Here is a 14,956-nt window from a genome sequence, read left to right as displayed (position 1 = left end):
AGTTAATTAGGACCTGTACAGCCCAGAAAGGGAGGTAGAGAGGGAATAGTAACCATCATGGAAGAAATATAGACTGCAGCAATAGGAAATTGTTGGTCTTGTTTCAGCCTAATGTTGTACAAAATCAACAGCTACTATCCTGAACCCCCGCCCCCCCCCTCCCCCATAGGAAACTGGCATTCCAGACGTCTCCGTGTCCTGTTATCACCCACCAGGGATCCACACTCACTGTTCCACTTTTCCTGGGTAGGGACAAGCTTACATTCATTGTAGACACTTGAGCAGACTTTACAGTATTAATGCAAGAACACTTTTAAGAGGTCACACTGTCCCCCAAATATGGAACTTGTGAAGAGATAGAGGGACGATCTACTAAGTGAAGTTGGAGAGACTTAAAAACGCGTAGATTTTTAATTTGTAAGTAACAAAAATAAAAAAATCCTTATTGGAATCTTTTGATTTGAGACGTCTTTTCCACGTGGGTGACCAGCAGCGCAGTGAAAAACCGTTTCAAACTCTTTATTGCATCCAGTTTTGGTCTACTGATCCGCGGTTGTGCAGCAGCTGGTACATGCTTTCATATAGTTGCAGGTTGCAACTTATTAAGGGTAGCGTAAAATCTCTTTTATTTTGCATTTATTTTAACCAGTTAAAGCCCTATTTTGCGTTCAATTGTCTTTCCAGTGTTTTTACTTACTAAATTAGAAATGACTCAGCCCCTCCGACTGAATTTGCATGATTCAATTTCAATTGTAACCAAGGTTTTAGTTTCCCCTGATGTATCTTTCAATTTGTTAGGGACAGATGTGTTGCGGAAAATTGAAGCCTGCATAGAATTTACTCCAAATGGTCCCTTCGTACTACCCCTTTATACGAAGGCAATCTGTGTAGTCTCTTGTCTCTGACAATTTCTACAGTCCTGGACACCGAACACTCTCAACCCCATTTCTTACCTACTTGGCTTGAGAACATGCCCAGCCAGCTGTGGGCACGTCACAAACTTGATTTGGGAGGATGCCTGTGGGCAACAACTAACAGAATGGTTTTTAACAGGGAGAAAATCTTGGCAAGAAAAATTAAAAAAAAAACAAAAAAAAAACACCACAACATACAAATGTGAAAAAGACAGCTATACTAATAGATCACAGACTGAACAGTCAACAGTGTGATGCAACAGCAAAAAAGGCAAATACAATTCTGTGTTCCATTAACAGAAGCATACAGTCTAGATCACGTGAAGTAATTATCCCCCTATGCTCCTCTGGAATACTGTGTCCAGTTCTGGGCACCACATTTTAAAAAAGACATGAAGAAACTGGAGCAAATTCAGAGAAGAGCGAACAGAATGGTGACCGCTCTGCAAACAATGTCCTATGAGGAACGGTTGCAGGATTTGGGAATGTTTAGCTTGCAAAAGAGAAGACTGAGAGGGGACTTAATAGCTGTCTACAAATATCTGAAGGGATGTCACACTGTAGACTGTAGAGGGATCAGCTTTATACTCATTTGCACAAAGAAACACTAGAAGCAATGAGCTGAAACTGAAAGGAAGAAGATACAGACTAGAAAAAAATTTTTTGAGTGAGGGTGATCAATGAGTGGAACAGGCTGCCACGAGAGGTTGTGAGTTCCCCTCCAATGCAGGTCTTCAAATTGAGGCTGGACAGACATCTGTCTGAGATGGTTTAGTGAATCCTGCATTGAGCAGGGGGTTGGAAACGATGACCCCGGAGGTACCTTCCAACTCTAACATTCTATAATTCTATGACTACCCTTTTCCCTGGTGACAGTAAAACTTAAACTAGGTGTCCAACCCCCTGGATAAAGTAGTACCCTGTAAGTAATGTCGAGAATGCAGTGATATATGATAACGTTCCAGAGCTCCAGAGAGGAGGTCTTATTGTCCATATAATCTCCCCGTTTAACACCTCCCATATAATTATCAAATGCTGTAATGTTCTAAATCCAGCTACACTACTATCAGTGAATTTTAAAAAGAGATTAGAATATCAGGTTGGGGACTGTGAGCCAAAACCTGCCCGTTTTTCAAACTAGTAAATGAGGCATGACACGCTCCTGGTCCTGACACGTCGGATGGGGGTGTGAGTGTGCAGCGTGGAGTGCTGATTAATGGTGATGCAACTTCCGGAATGCAGGGGTGAGCACCAGCCAATCCGCAAACCACAACATCACGGAACACCGATATAAATGAAACACATGACCTCTAATCTTTAGACACACCTCCTTGGAAGAAGCATACTACGAAACACGCACCGGGGATTGGCTATTTATTTCTCAGGTCATACCAATTACTCCTCTTACTTTACTCATTTACCTTGATATTTACCGTGTCATTACTAGCGCTTCGCTCTATCCAATCTATGACTACTAATACTCTGGGTTGTTCCATTTACCCTGCACTAGGCCAAGCACTGTGCGCTGATTTGTGACCCCACTATAACCTGGTATTCTTGCACAATGTTAGGCTGTGTCGCCACTATGTGACTTGGAACTTCCTGTTGATAGGAGCGGATGGTGTAATCTACCTTTAGTAGTATTAACTTTGTAAATGACTTGAGGTGGATTTGTGCCCATTTTAAATTACTCAGTCAGTGTATTAGGAGGTTTATGAAGAACTGATGTATATCTTTCCTGCTATTCATTAAAGGGAACCTGTCACATCCTAGCTACTATCTACACTGCCCCCATTGCTTTGTTAGTGATGCAATGTGCATCACTAACCAGCTTTTTTCATTAAAATTAGAGGTATTATAAGGATTTTATAACCTTTCATATACTTTGTCCTACCTGCTCACTTTCAGTCATAGGGGTGTGATTCTCACATTCAGTCTTGGGCGGGCACAGCATTCAGTCACTGCTGGCGCCGCCAACGTATTTGAATATTGCTCCCAGCAAGCGCTATTATTGTGGGGAACATGCGCATTTGTACATGTCCGGCCGCTGGTTCTGCGCCTGCTCAGTGAGGCTGTGTGAGTAGCAGCTTCACTGCGAATGCGCTATGACCCTCTGTTCCCAGTGTGTGCTCAGTGAGGCTGTGTGGCCTCTACCTTTTGCCACATTTCTGGCTTCAAACAAAGATATAAAATTCTAATTTTTTGGGGGAAGAATCAACAACAAGTGGGACACAATCGTGAAGTGGAACGAAATTGATTGGATATTTTAAACTTTTTTAAAAAATTAAAAACTGAAAAGTGGGGCGTGCAATATTATCGGCCCCCTTGAGTTAATACTTTGTAGCACCACCTTTCGCTGCGATTACAGCTGCAAGTCGCTTGGGGTATGTCTCTATCAGTTTTGCACATCGAGAGGCTGAAATTCTTGCCCATTCTTCCTTGCAAAACAGCTCGAGCTCAGTGAGTTTGGATGGAGAGCGTTTGTGAACAGCAGTTTTCAGCTCTTTCCACATATTCTTGATTGGGTTCAGGTCTGGACTTTGATTTGGCCATTCTAACACCTGGATACGTTTATTTTTGAACCATTCCATTGTAGATTTTGCTTTATGTTTGGGATCATAGTCTTGTTGGAAGATAAATCTTCATCCCAGTCTCAGGTCTTTTTCAGACTCCAGCAGGTTTTCTTCCAGAATGGTCCTGTATTTGGCTCCGTCCATCTTCCCATCAATTTTAACCATCTTCCCTGTCCCTGCTGAAGAAAAGCAGGCCCAAACCATTATGCTGCCACCACCATGTTTGACAGTGGGGATGGTGTTTTGAGGGTGATGAGCTGTGTTGCTTTTACGCCAAACATATCATTTTGCATTGTGGCCAAAAAGTTAGATTTTGGTTTCATCAGACCAGAGCACCTTATTCCACATGTTTGGTGGACTCCCAGGTGGCTTGTGGCAAACTTCAAATGAGACTTTTTATGGATATCTTTGAGAAATGGCTTTCTTCTTGCCACTTTTCTATTCTATAAAGGCCAGATTTGTGTAGTGTACGACTGATTGTTGTCCTATGGACAGACTCTCCCACCTCAGCTGTATATCTCTGCAGTTCATCCAGATTGATCATGGTCCTTTTGGCTGCATCTCTGATCAGTCTTCTCCTTGTTCGAGATGAAAGTTTAGAGGGACGGCTGGGTCTATGTAGATTTGCAGTGGTCTGATACTCCTTCCATTTCAATATGATCGCTTGCACAGTGCTCCTTGAGATGTTTAAAACTTGGGAAATCTTTTTGTATCCAAATCCGGCTTTAAACTTCACCACAACAATATCTCAGACCTGCCTGGTGTGTTCTGCACTTGAAACTGAACCCTGAGACTATCACAGAGCAGGTGCATTTATACGGAGACTTGATTACACACAGGTGGATTCTATTTATCATTACCAGTCATTTAGGACAACATTGGATCATTCAGAGATCCTCACTGAACTTCTGGAGTGAGTTTGCTGCACTGAAAGTAAAGGGGCCAAATAATAGTGCACACCCCACTTTTCAGTTTTTAATTTTTTTTTTTAAAAAGTTTAAAATATCCAATAAATTTCGTTCCAGTTCACGATTGTGTCCAACTTGTTGTTGATTCTTCCCAAAAAAATTTCGAATTTTATATCTTTATTTTTGAAGCCAGAAACGTGGCAAAAGGTAGAAAAGTTCAAGGGGGCCGAATACTTTCACAGGGCACTGTACTATTATGGCTTCCTGACTTCCGCCTGTTTGTAGGTTGATGATTCTATCCATCCATCTATATAGAAGTGCGTTACACTCTATTTGGCCGTAATTAGGTTGAAATGGATAGTAAATAAACAAAACAAGCCGGACACTCTCCTAATCCCACCTGCTCTCCCTCTTTCTTCTCCTCACTGCTAGTGACATACACACGTGGTCAAAATTGTTGGTACCCCTCGTTTAATGAAAGAAAAACCCACAATGGTCACAGAAATAACTTGAATCTGACAAAAGTAATAATAAAATTAAAAATCTATGAACATGAACAAATGAAAAAGTCAGACATTGCTTTTCAACCCAGCTTTCATAGAATTTAAAAAAAAATTAAACTCATGAAATAGGCCTGGACAGAAATGATGGTACCCCTGAAAATAATGTGACAAAAGGGACATGTTAAATCAAGTTGTGTCCACTAATTAGCATCACAGGTGTCTACAATCTTGTAATCAGTCAGTGAGCCTGCATATAGGGCTACAGATACGCACTGATGCTGTTTGGTGATATGGTGTGTGTACCACACTCAGCACAGACCAGAGGATGCAAAAGAAAGTTGTCTCAGGAGATTAGAAAGAAAAATTATAGACAAGCATGTTAAAAGGTAAAGGTTATAAAACCATCTCCAAGCAGCTTGATATTTCTGTGACTACAGTTGCACATATTATTCAGAAATTTAAGATCCATGAGACTGTAGCCAACCTCCCTGGACGTGGCCGCAGGAGAAAAATGGATGACAAATCAAAGAGACGGATAATACGAATGGTAACAAAAGAGCCCAGGATAACTTCTAAAGAGATTAAAAGGTGAACGTCAAGCTCAAGGAACATCAGTGTCAGATCGCACCATCCGTCGTTATTTGATCCAAAGTGGACTTCATGGGCGACGACCAAGGAGAAAACTATTGTTGAAAAAAAAAATAATAATATCATAAAAAAAGCCAGACTTGAATTTGCCAAACTACAGGTTGACAAGCCACAAAGCTTCTGTGAGTATGTCCTATGGACAGATGAGACAAAAAAATGGAAGTTTTTGGCAAGGCACATCAACTCTATGTTCACAGATGGAAAAATGAAGCATATCAAGAAAAGAAAACTGTCCCTACTGTGAAACATGGAGGAGACTGTCATGTTCTGGGGCTGCTTTGCTGCATTTGGCACAGGGCGTCTTGAAACTGCATAGGGTATAATGAAATCTCAAGACTATCAAGGGATTCTAGAGAGAAATGTGCTGCCCAGTGTCAGAAGGCTTTGTCTCAGTCGCAGGTCATGGGTATTGCAACAGGATAATGACCCAAAACAGAGCTAAAAACACCCAAGAACAGCTAAGAGGAAAACATTGGACTATTCTGAAGTGGCCTTCTATGAGCCCTGACCTAAATCATATTGAGCATCTTTGGAAAGAGCTGAAACATGCCATCTGGAAAAGGCAACCTTCAAATACAAGACAACTGGAGCAGTTTGCTCATGAGGAGTGGGCCAAAATATCTTTCGAGAGGTGCAGAAGTCTCATTGACAGTTACAGGAATCATATGATTGCAGTGATTGCCTCAAAAGGTTGTTCAACAAAATATTAAGTTAAGAGTACCATCATTTCTGTTCAGGTCTATTTCATGAGTTTAAATGTCTGACTTTCATTTGTTCATTTTCATAGATTCAAGTTATTTCTGTGACCATTGTGAGTTTTTCTTTCGTTAAACGGAGGGGTACCAACAATTTTGCCCACGTACCTCCCAATCCTGGACCTCCACAGCTTACACCTTACACCAATTCCCCACCTATCGCTATCAACCAACTGCAAACTACCGCAACCTCGCCTACGTAAAACCCGTGCCCCAGAAGCGCCCACCCCCCTGCTCCCTCTCTCTGGAACACTCTGGAACGCCCGCTCTGTCTGCAACAAGATCCATTTTGTCCAGGACCTCTTTACCTCTTGCAATCTCTCCCTCCTGGACATCACAGAGACATGGTTGACACCCTCCGACACTGCCTCCCCTGCTGCGATGTAACGGTGGCCTCCACTTCACCCACACTTCTCCTTTCTACCAACTGCATCTTTAACCCCATCCCACCTTTACCCTCCCTTATTCTCCCTTCTTTTGAAGTCCACTCTGTCCGCATTTATTCTCCCTCCAACCTCCACGTGGCTGTCATATACTGACCTCCAGGCCCGGTCACTGCCTTTATTGACCAATTCTCCGCCTGGCTTCTTTACTTTCTCTCTGCTGACATTCCCACAATCATGGGCCATTTCAACATCCCCACTAACACTCGCCAAACAGCAGCATCCAAACGCCTGTCGCTTACTTCATCCTTTTGACTTACTCAGTGGCCCTCCTCAGCCACCTACACAGACAGACACACACTAGACCTAATCTTCACCTGACTCTGCTCCCCATCTAACCTCAGAACCTACCCCTATCTGAACACCATCTACTCACGTTCTCATCCCTGTCCTCCTCACCTGTCGCCTATGTCCAGCAACTAGCACACCCCTGCAGAAACCTTGCACATCTAGACACTCTGACTCTATTCTACCACTGGCATCCATATCTTCACTCCACGACACAGACAGCGCCACTGCTTTCTACAATGCCATTCTCGCATCAGCTATTGACTCAGTCGCCCCTCTTGTGCATGGCAGAGCGTGACAAGTCAATAGGCAACCCTGGCACAACAACCTCACTAGACAGCTTCGCCAAGCATCCAGGGTTGCGGAGCGGCGCTGGAAGAAAAACACAATCGCAAGATGACTTCACTGCATTTAAACAAGCAACACTCGCATTCAAATCAGCCCTCACTTCTGCTAAACAGGCCTACTTCACAACCCTCATATCTTCCTTATCCTACAACCCCAAACAGCTATTCAACACTTAACTCTCTCCTCTGCCCTCCACTGCCCCGTCCGACCTCTGTCATCTCTACTGAGGAGTTTGCCACACACTTCAAAAACAGCATAGACCAAACAAGGCAAGTCTTTACTGTCCAACCACAACAACCCCTTTGTTTTCCATACTATTGCCCTTCCCCCATAACATCACGGAAGGAGACTTACTAGTCTCCTCTCCAAATCACACCTCACCACTTGTGCACTCGACCCCATCCCATCTCCTCCCCAAACTCACCCCCACACTCATCCCACCCCTAACACATCTCTTCAACCTATCACTAACTTCTGGTACCTTCCCAGCTGCCTTCAAACATGCCACAATCACGCCCATCCTCAAAAAGCCATCCCTCGACCAAACCGCCTTGTCCAGCTACCACCCCATATCGCTGCTCCCATTTGCCTCCAAACTCCTTGAGCAACACCATCATGCTGAACTTTCCTCTCACTTCTCATCTAACTCGCTATTCGACAACCAACAATCCTGCTTCCGCCCCCACCATTCCACTGAAACTGCCCTTACCAAAATTACTAATGACTTACTTACAGCCAAAGCTAACAGACAATTCTCTGTATTCCTTGACCGGTCCTATGATTTAGACAGTTGGCCACTGCCTCCTACTACAGATCCTCTCTTCCTTTGGCGTCAAAGACCTTGCCCTATCCTGGATCTCCTCATCCCTTTCTAACCGCACATTTTGCGTCTCCCACACTACCTCCTCATCCCGGCCCCTCTTTGTAAGAGTCCCTCAAGGCTCTGTCCTAGGACCCCTACTCTTCTCAATCTATACCCTTGGCCTGGGACAGCTCATGATGACACCCAGATCTACCTCTCTGGCCCAGATGTCACCTCTCTGCTGTCCAGAATCCCAGCATGTCTAGCAGCCATATCCACCTTCTCCCGCTTCCTCAAGGTCAATGTGGACAAAACTGAACTCATTGTCTTTCCCCCATCTCACATATCCTCCCCCCACCTGACCTTTCTAACATAATAAATGACATTACACTTTCCCCTGTACCAGCAATCCGCTGCCTCGCAATAACCTTTGACTCAGCCCTGTCCTTCAAACCCCACATCCAAGCTCTCGCCACTTCCTGTCACCTCCAGCTCAAAAATATTTCCAGAATCCGTGCTTTCCTCAACCCTCAATCTACTAAATTGCTTGTGCATGCCCTCATCATCTCCCGCCTCCACTACTGCAACATTCTCCTCTGTGGTCTACCTGCTAACACTCTCACACCCCTCCAGTCCATCCTTAACTCTGCCGCGCGACTAGTTAATTTCTCGCCTCGCTACTCCTCCGCTACCCCCCCCCTCCCGCAAGGGCAGGGTCCTCTTCCCTTCAGTACCCGTCTATCATTGTTAGTTTGTTTACTGTGATATCTGTATATGGTATGAAATCCCTCCTTATGTAAAGTACCATGGAATCAATGGCGCTATATAAATAAATAATAAATGAGGAAGCTCAGTTCGACATGTACACATGAACATGACTGCCGGGGATTAATAGAGGCGGAAACATATGGCTTTTTAAACATCACTTGCTAACCCCTCTGCTGGGTATTTTGTAGATGGTTCCAGAGCTTGGAACAACGATTAAGGACGATTCATCACTGGGTATACAGTAGTCCACAATGGTAAGGCAGTAATACAAGAACCACTCTCCTACAGCTGCTCTACGCTAGAGTCTGCGCTGAAGGCACTTGCTGCAGCATGCAATCTGCATAAAAGTAAGGAGATTCATGTATTTTCAGACTCTAAATATGCTTTAAAAGGATCGCACATGACTTTGGCGTCATTTGGCAAAGCCGTAATTTTTTGGCTTCTGCTAGAAAACCTATGAGGCGGTAGAGCAGCTACTCACAGCACTCACCTTTCTCCAAAGGGCAGCTATCGGCACAGATACAGGAACAAACGCCCGCTGTAGCAGGGAATACCTTGGCTGACAAGCGGCTAAGGGAGCAGCGTGACTATCTTTGACAGGTATACTGGCCATAGCAGATACGGTCCCCCAAGGGGACTCTGTGACCAAAAATGTGGGAAGCTCCCTCAGACAGAGGTGACTGTCATCGCAATGGCCCCAGTGGCTGTTGATCGTGATCTACTGCCAAGTTTTTCAGACCCAGGCTCCCCCACACGAACAGAACGCATGGGCCAAAGCAGGTGCTGTACCGTTAAAGTCAGTGGTATGGCAAGTAAACACCAGGATTTGCCTCCCACGCTGCCTGTTTCCTACGATTGCTGCCCTAGCTCATTTACCCGGTGCACAGCTCAAAGGGTGTTATGTGTGTAGTGGTGCTACAAAACTGGTGCGTCCCAGGTTCCCGAATGCGGCTACAAAGTATGTGTAGCGCCGGCGTCCCTGCCCTCTGCTAGGCAGGGACGCTGTTCCCCTCACCTCTCTGCTCCGTGCCCGGCGTCCTCCTCCCGCTCTGCTGGCAGCGCGCGCTCCTTCCCGGCCACTGTGCTTAGGGCGCGCGCTCTCCCTCCCTCTTAAAGGGGCCGCGCGCGCCGTCCTAAGGAGTCCCCGGCCAATGGCCGGAGGACTTCACCATATATAAGGCACCTCCTCCAAAATGGAGGTGCCCGAGCAATGTTGTTGCACTGTTCACTACTCTGCTTCAGCCCTCAGGTCCCGTTGCCAGTTACCTGCCAGATACCTGCCTGATTCCTGCCAGATTCCTGCCTGATTATCTATTACCTGCCTGCTAGTCTGAGGTCCGACGGTCTGCCTTACTACTCCTGTCGGTCTGTCTAAGGACCCGCCTGTCCGCTCACCTGAGAGCGCACTTCAGCCACCTGTCTGCTTGCCTGAGGTCCGACGGTCTGCCTTCCAACTCCTGTCAGTCTGTCTATGGACCAGCTTGCCTGCTCACCTGGGAGCACACATCTGCTACCTGCCTGCTAGCCTACCTGGAGGCTCCGCCGTCACGTGCTGTGACCACCTGCCTGTCCAGTGACTCCTGCCCGCTCACCTGGGAGCGCTCATCTGCTGCCTGTCTGCTAGCCTACCTGGAGGCTCTGCCGTCACGTGCTGTGACCACCCGCCTGTTCAGAGACTTCTGCCCGCTCACCTGGGAGCGCTCATCTGCCGCCTGTCTGTTGGTCTTCCTGGAGGCTCCGCCGTCACATGCTGTGACCACCCGTTCATCCAGAGACTCTCGCCTGCTCACCTGGGAGCTCACGTCTATCAGCCGCCACAGGTCGTACCAACCCTTTACCCAGAGACTGCCCCGGTCACTTGCCGTGACCATCTGCCCGTTCATCCAGAGACTGTCCCGGTCACCTGCTGTGACTTCCTGCCCGTCTTCCCTGGTCGCCACCCGCTCCCTTACAAGGACCGCCTCCTTGTATAGTAGCTCAGAGGTTCCGCCTCCCAGACCCGTTACAGTTTGCTCGGGCCATGGAACCCGGTGGCACCCAAGCTCCCTCGCTCTCGGACCTGTGTCATGAACTGTCCCGTCAAAGGTCCCAACAGGAGTCCATCCTGGGTCACCTGCGGAATGTCAATACTCGCCTGGACACTCTGACTGCTCCACCAGCAACCTCCGCCAGTGCCATGTCTCGCAATCCGGCAGCTCCGCTGCCCACTAATACCATGGTATCCTACCCCGGACCCCGGCTTTCTGCACCTCCTCGCTTCGGAGGCGACTCCGCCCAGGCTCGGGGCTTCATAAATCAGTGCACCCTGCACTTTGAACTATTGTCCCACCAGTTTAACTCCGACCAAGCCAAAATTGCATTCATCATGTCCCATCTCACCGGGGAGGCCCTGGCCTGGCTAAATCCTCTATGGGAGAGAGGAGACCCCCTGGTGTCCAACTTGCCTGCTTTTCTCACGGCTTTCCGGAAAGTCTTCGACGAACCCGGACGGAAGACCTCATCCGCATCATCACTGCTATGCCTCCGTCAGGGAAGTCTCACCGTGGGCCAATATGCCATACGGTTCCGTACCCTTGCCTCGGAGCTGGCCTGGGATAACGACGCTCTGGTATCCGTCTTCTGGGAGGGTCTGTCCGGCCGTATTAAAGATGAACTTGCCGGTCGGGACATCCCTACCACTCTCGATGACCTAATAACTCTTGCCACCCGGATTGACCTACGGTTCCAGGAGCGTGCCAAAGAGGTCACCCGTGAGAGGAGGTTACCACGTCTAGCTCCTACTTTTCAGAAACCCGTCACTCCCTCCGTCTCTACCCAGGTACACTCTCCTGAGCCTATGCAGGTCGACCAGACCAAGATGGTCAAAACCCGTCAGGACTTACGCCGTGCCGAGGGGAGCTGCTTCTACTGTGGCAGTAAGGAGCACCAGATCCGTACCTGCCCGGAGAGGTCGGGAAACGCCTGTGTCTAGGTTCGCTCAGAGAGGTCGACCTAGACAAGAATAAATCCTCTCCATCTCTGCTGTTGTCAGTCTCAATCGTCTGCGGGGAGAACCGTTATTTTGAACTAGCCCAACTTGACTCTGGAGCAGCCGGGAATCTTATTTCACAGTCCCTGGTAGAGAAATACCGCATCCCCACCAAACCTCTGGCTGTACCCTTGTCTGTTGCTGCCGTGGATGGGGGTCTCTTATCACGCCCCATCCAACTCATCACCGAATCCATTACTCTGCAGGTGGGAATGCTGCATTCTGAGAGTATCTCCTTTCATGTTCTGCCTGGACTCTCCCACGCCCTCTTGCTAGGCCTACCTTGGCTCCAGAGACATGCACCCGTGCTTGACTGGCAGACCGGAGAAGTCCTTCGCTGGGGACAGGACTGCCATAAGACCTGTCTGGTTCCCGTCCATCCCGTCCGTCCTTCTCCTACCCCAGCTAATCTACCTGGACTTCCGATTCCTTATTGGTCTTCTGCTGATGTCTTTAATAAAAAGGAAGCAGAGACACTACCCCCTCATAGACCATACGACTGCCCTATCGACCTGTTACCTGGAACTACTCCTCCCCGTGGGCGTATTTATCCATTATCCGCTGCTGAGACCCGGTCGATGTCCGAATATATTGAGGAGAATCTGGCCAGGGGATTCATCCGGAAATCTACCTCCCGGCGGGAGCAGGCTTCTTTTTCGTCAAAAAGAAGGACGGCTCTCTCCGTCCCTGTATAGACTATAGAGGCCTTAACCAGATCACGGTGAAGAATAAGTACCCCCTTCCGCTCATTCCGGAGTTATTTGATCGTCTGAGGGGGGCTAGAATCTTCACCAAACTGGACCTCCGTGGGGCGTACAACCTGGTTCGTATCCGTCAGGGGGATGAATGGAAGACGGCATTCAACACCCGGGACGGCCACTATGAATATCTGGTAATGCCCTTTGGTCTCTGTAACGCTCCTGCCGTCTTTCAAGAGTTGGTCAATGACATCTTCCGGGACCTTCTCTACTCCTGTGTAGTGGTGTACCTGGACGACATCTTGGTCTTCTCTCCGGATCTCCAGACTCACCGGAGGGACGTTCGTCAGGTCCTGCTCAGGCTCAGGCAGAATCACCTCTTCGCTAAATACGAGAAGTGCCTCTTTGAGCAGACCTCGCTTCCGTTTTTGGGCTACATTATTTCTCAGACCGGCCTACGAATGGATCCAGAGAAACTGTCTGCCATCAAGAAATGGCCTCGACCGGAGGGGTTGAAGGCCATTCAGCGATTCCTGGGCTTCGCTAACTACTACCGCCTCTTCATACCACACTTCTCTTCCCGGACTGCCCCAATTTCCGCGCTCACCCGTAAGGGTACTAATCCCAAAGAGTGGCCGCCCGAAGCAGAGGAGGCCTTTCTTTCCCTAAAACAGGCCTTTTCTTCCGCCCCGGTGCTGCAGCGCCCGGACGGCAACAAGCAGTTCTTCCTGGAAGTTGACGCCTCCTCCTCTGGAGCCGGAGCGGTACTTACTCAAAAATCATCTTTCGGGAGAATGGTAACTTGTGGCTTCTTCTCCAAACTCTTCTCCTCTTCTGAGCGCAACTATTCCATAGGAGACCGAGAGTTATTGGCCATCAAGCTGGCGTTGGAGGAGTGGCGTTACCCACTCGAGGGGGCTCTTCACCCGGTAATAATTTACACTGACCACAAGAACTTGGCTTACCTCCAGCATGCCCAGAGACTTAACCCGCGCCAAGCCCGGTGGTCCTTGTTTTTTGCTCACTTTGATTTTGTTCTTCATTTTCGCCCGGCTGACAAAAACGTCAAAGCAGATGCCTTGTCCCGATCCTTTCTGGTGTCCGATCTCGAGGAAGAACCTAAACATATCATCGATCCCGCCAGAGTAATGCAGGTGGCTCCCGTGAGTCTAAATCGTCTCCCTCCCGGTAAGACGTTTGTTTCAGTACCTGATCGGAAGAAGATCCTACACTGGGGCCATTCGTCTAAACTAGCTGGCCACGCCGGTCAGAAAAAGACCCTCCAGCTTATTGCCCGGCACTACTGGTGGCCTACCCTGCACAAGGATGTAATAGACTTTGTTTCTGCCTGTGTGTCCTGCGCCCGCAACAAAGTCCCGAGACACCTACCAGCCGGTCGCCTCCTTCCGCTTCCTGTGCCTGCTGCCCCCTGGCAGCATATTGCTATGGACTTCATAACTGATCTCCCCGTCTCCGCCGGTTGTACGGTCATTTGGGTGGTCGCTGATCGCTTTTCCAAGATGGCTCACTTTATTCCCCTGCCAGCCCTCCCGTCTGCACCCGAGCTGGCTAAAGACTTTATCCGCCACATCTTCCGTCTTCATGGCCTGCCCCTCCACATCGTGTCGGATCGTGGGGTACAGTTCACCTCACGTTTCTGGAGAGCCACTTGTAAACTGCTAGACGTCACCCTGGACTTCTCTTCCGCTTACCACCCACAGTCCAATGGTCAAGTGGAGCGGATCAATCAGAACCTGACCAGTTACCTCCGGTACTTCGTTAATGCCCATCATTCAGACTGGGTGGATCTCCTACCATGGGCCGAGTTCTCTTATAACAATCACGAGAGCGAATCCTCCTCCAAATCCCCGTTTTTTGTAGTCTTCGGTCAGCATCCTCGGATTCCTTTTCCTGTCTCCACCTCTGTGGACAACCCGGCTGCGGAATCTCTCGTTAGCAAATTTTCCTCCATATGGGAGAGTACCCGATCCGCACTCCTTCAGTCGTCCGAACGGATGAAAAGACACGCTGACAAAAAACGCCTGGATCCTCCACAATTCCGTCCTGGAGATAAAGTCTGGCTCTCATCTAAATATGTCCGACTCAAGATACCTTCTTACAAGTTAGGGCCTCGGTTCATCGGTCCTCTGGAGGTCATCAGTCAGATCAACCCGGTGGCCTATAAATTGAAACTCCCGGCCAACTTACGGATCCCTAACTCCTTCCATGTATCTCTCCTCAAACCTGTGGTACTTAACTCTTTTTCCAAGTCTACAGGTA

The sequence above is a fragment of the Phyllobates terribilis genome, unplaced genomic scaffold (assembly GCF_046119375.1).
Source record: "Phyllobates terribilis strain yellow unplaced genomic scaffold, ASM4611937v1 Scaffold_8__6_contigs__length_399053987, whole genome shotgun sequence".
NCBI classification, from domain to species: domain Eukaryota; kingdom Metazoa; phylum Chordata; class Amphibia; order Anura; family Dendrobatidae; genus Phyllobates; species Phyllobates terribilis.
This window is presented reverse-complemented; position numbering follows the sequence as displayed.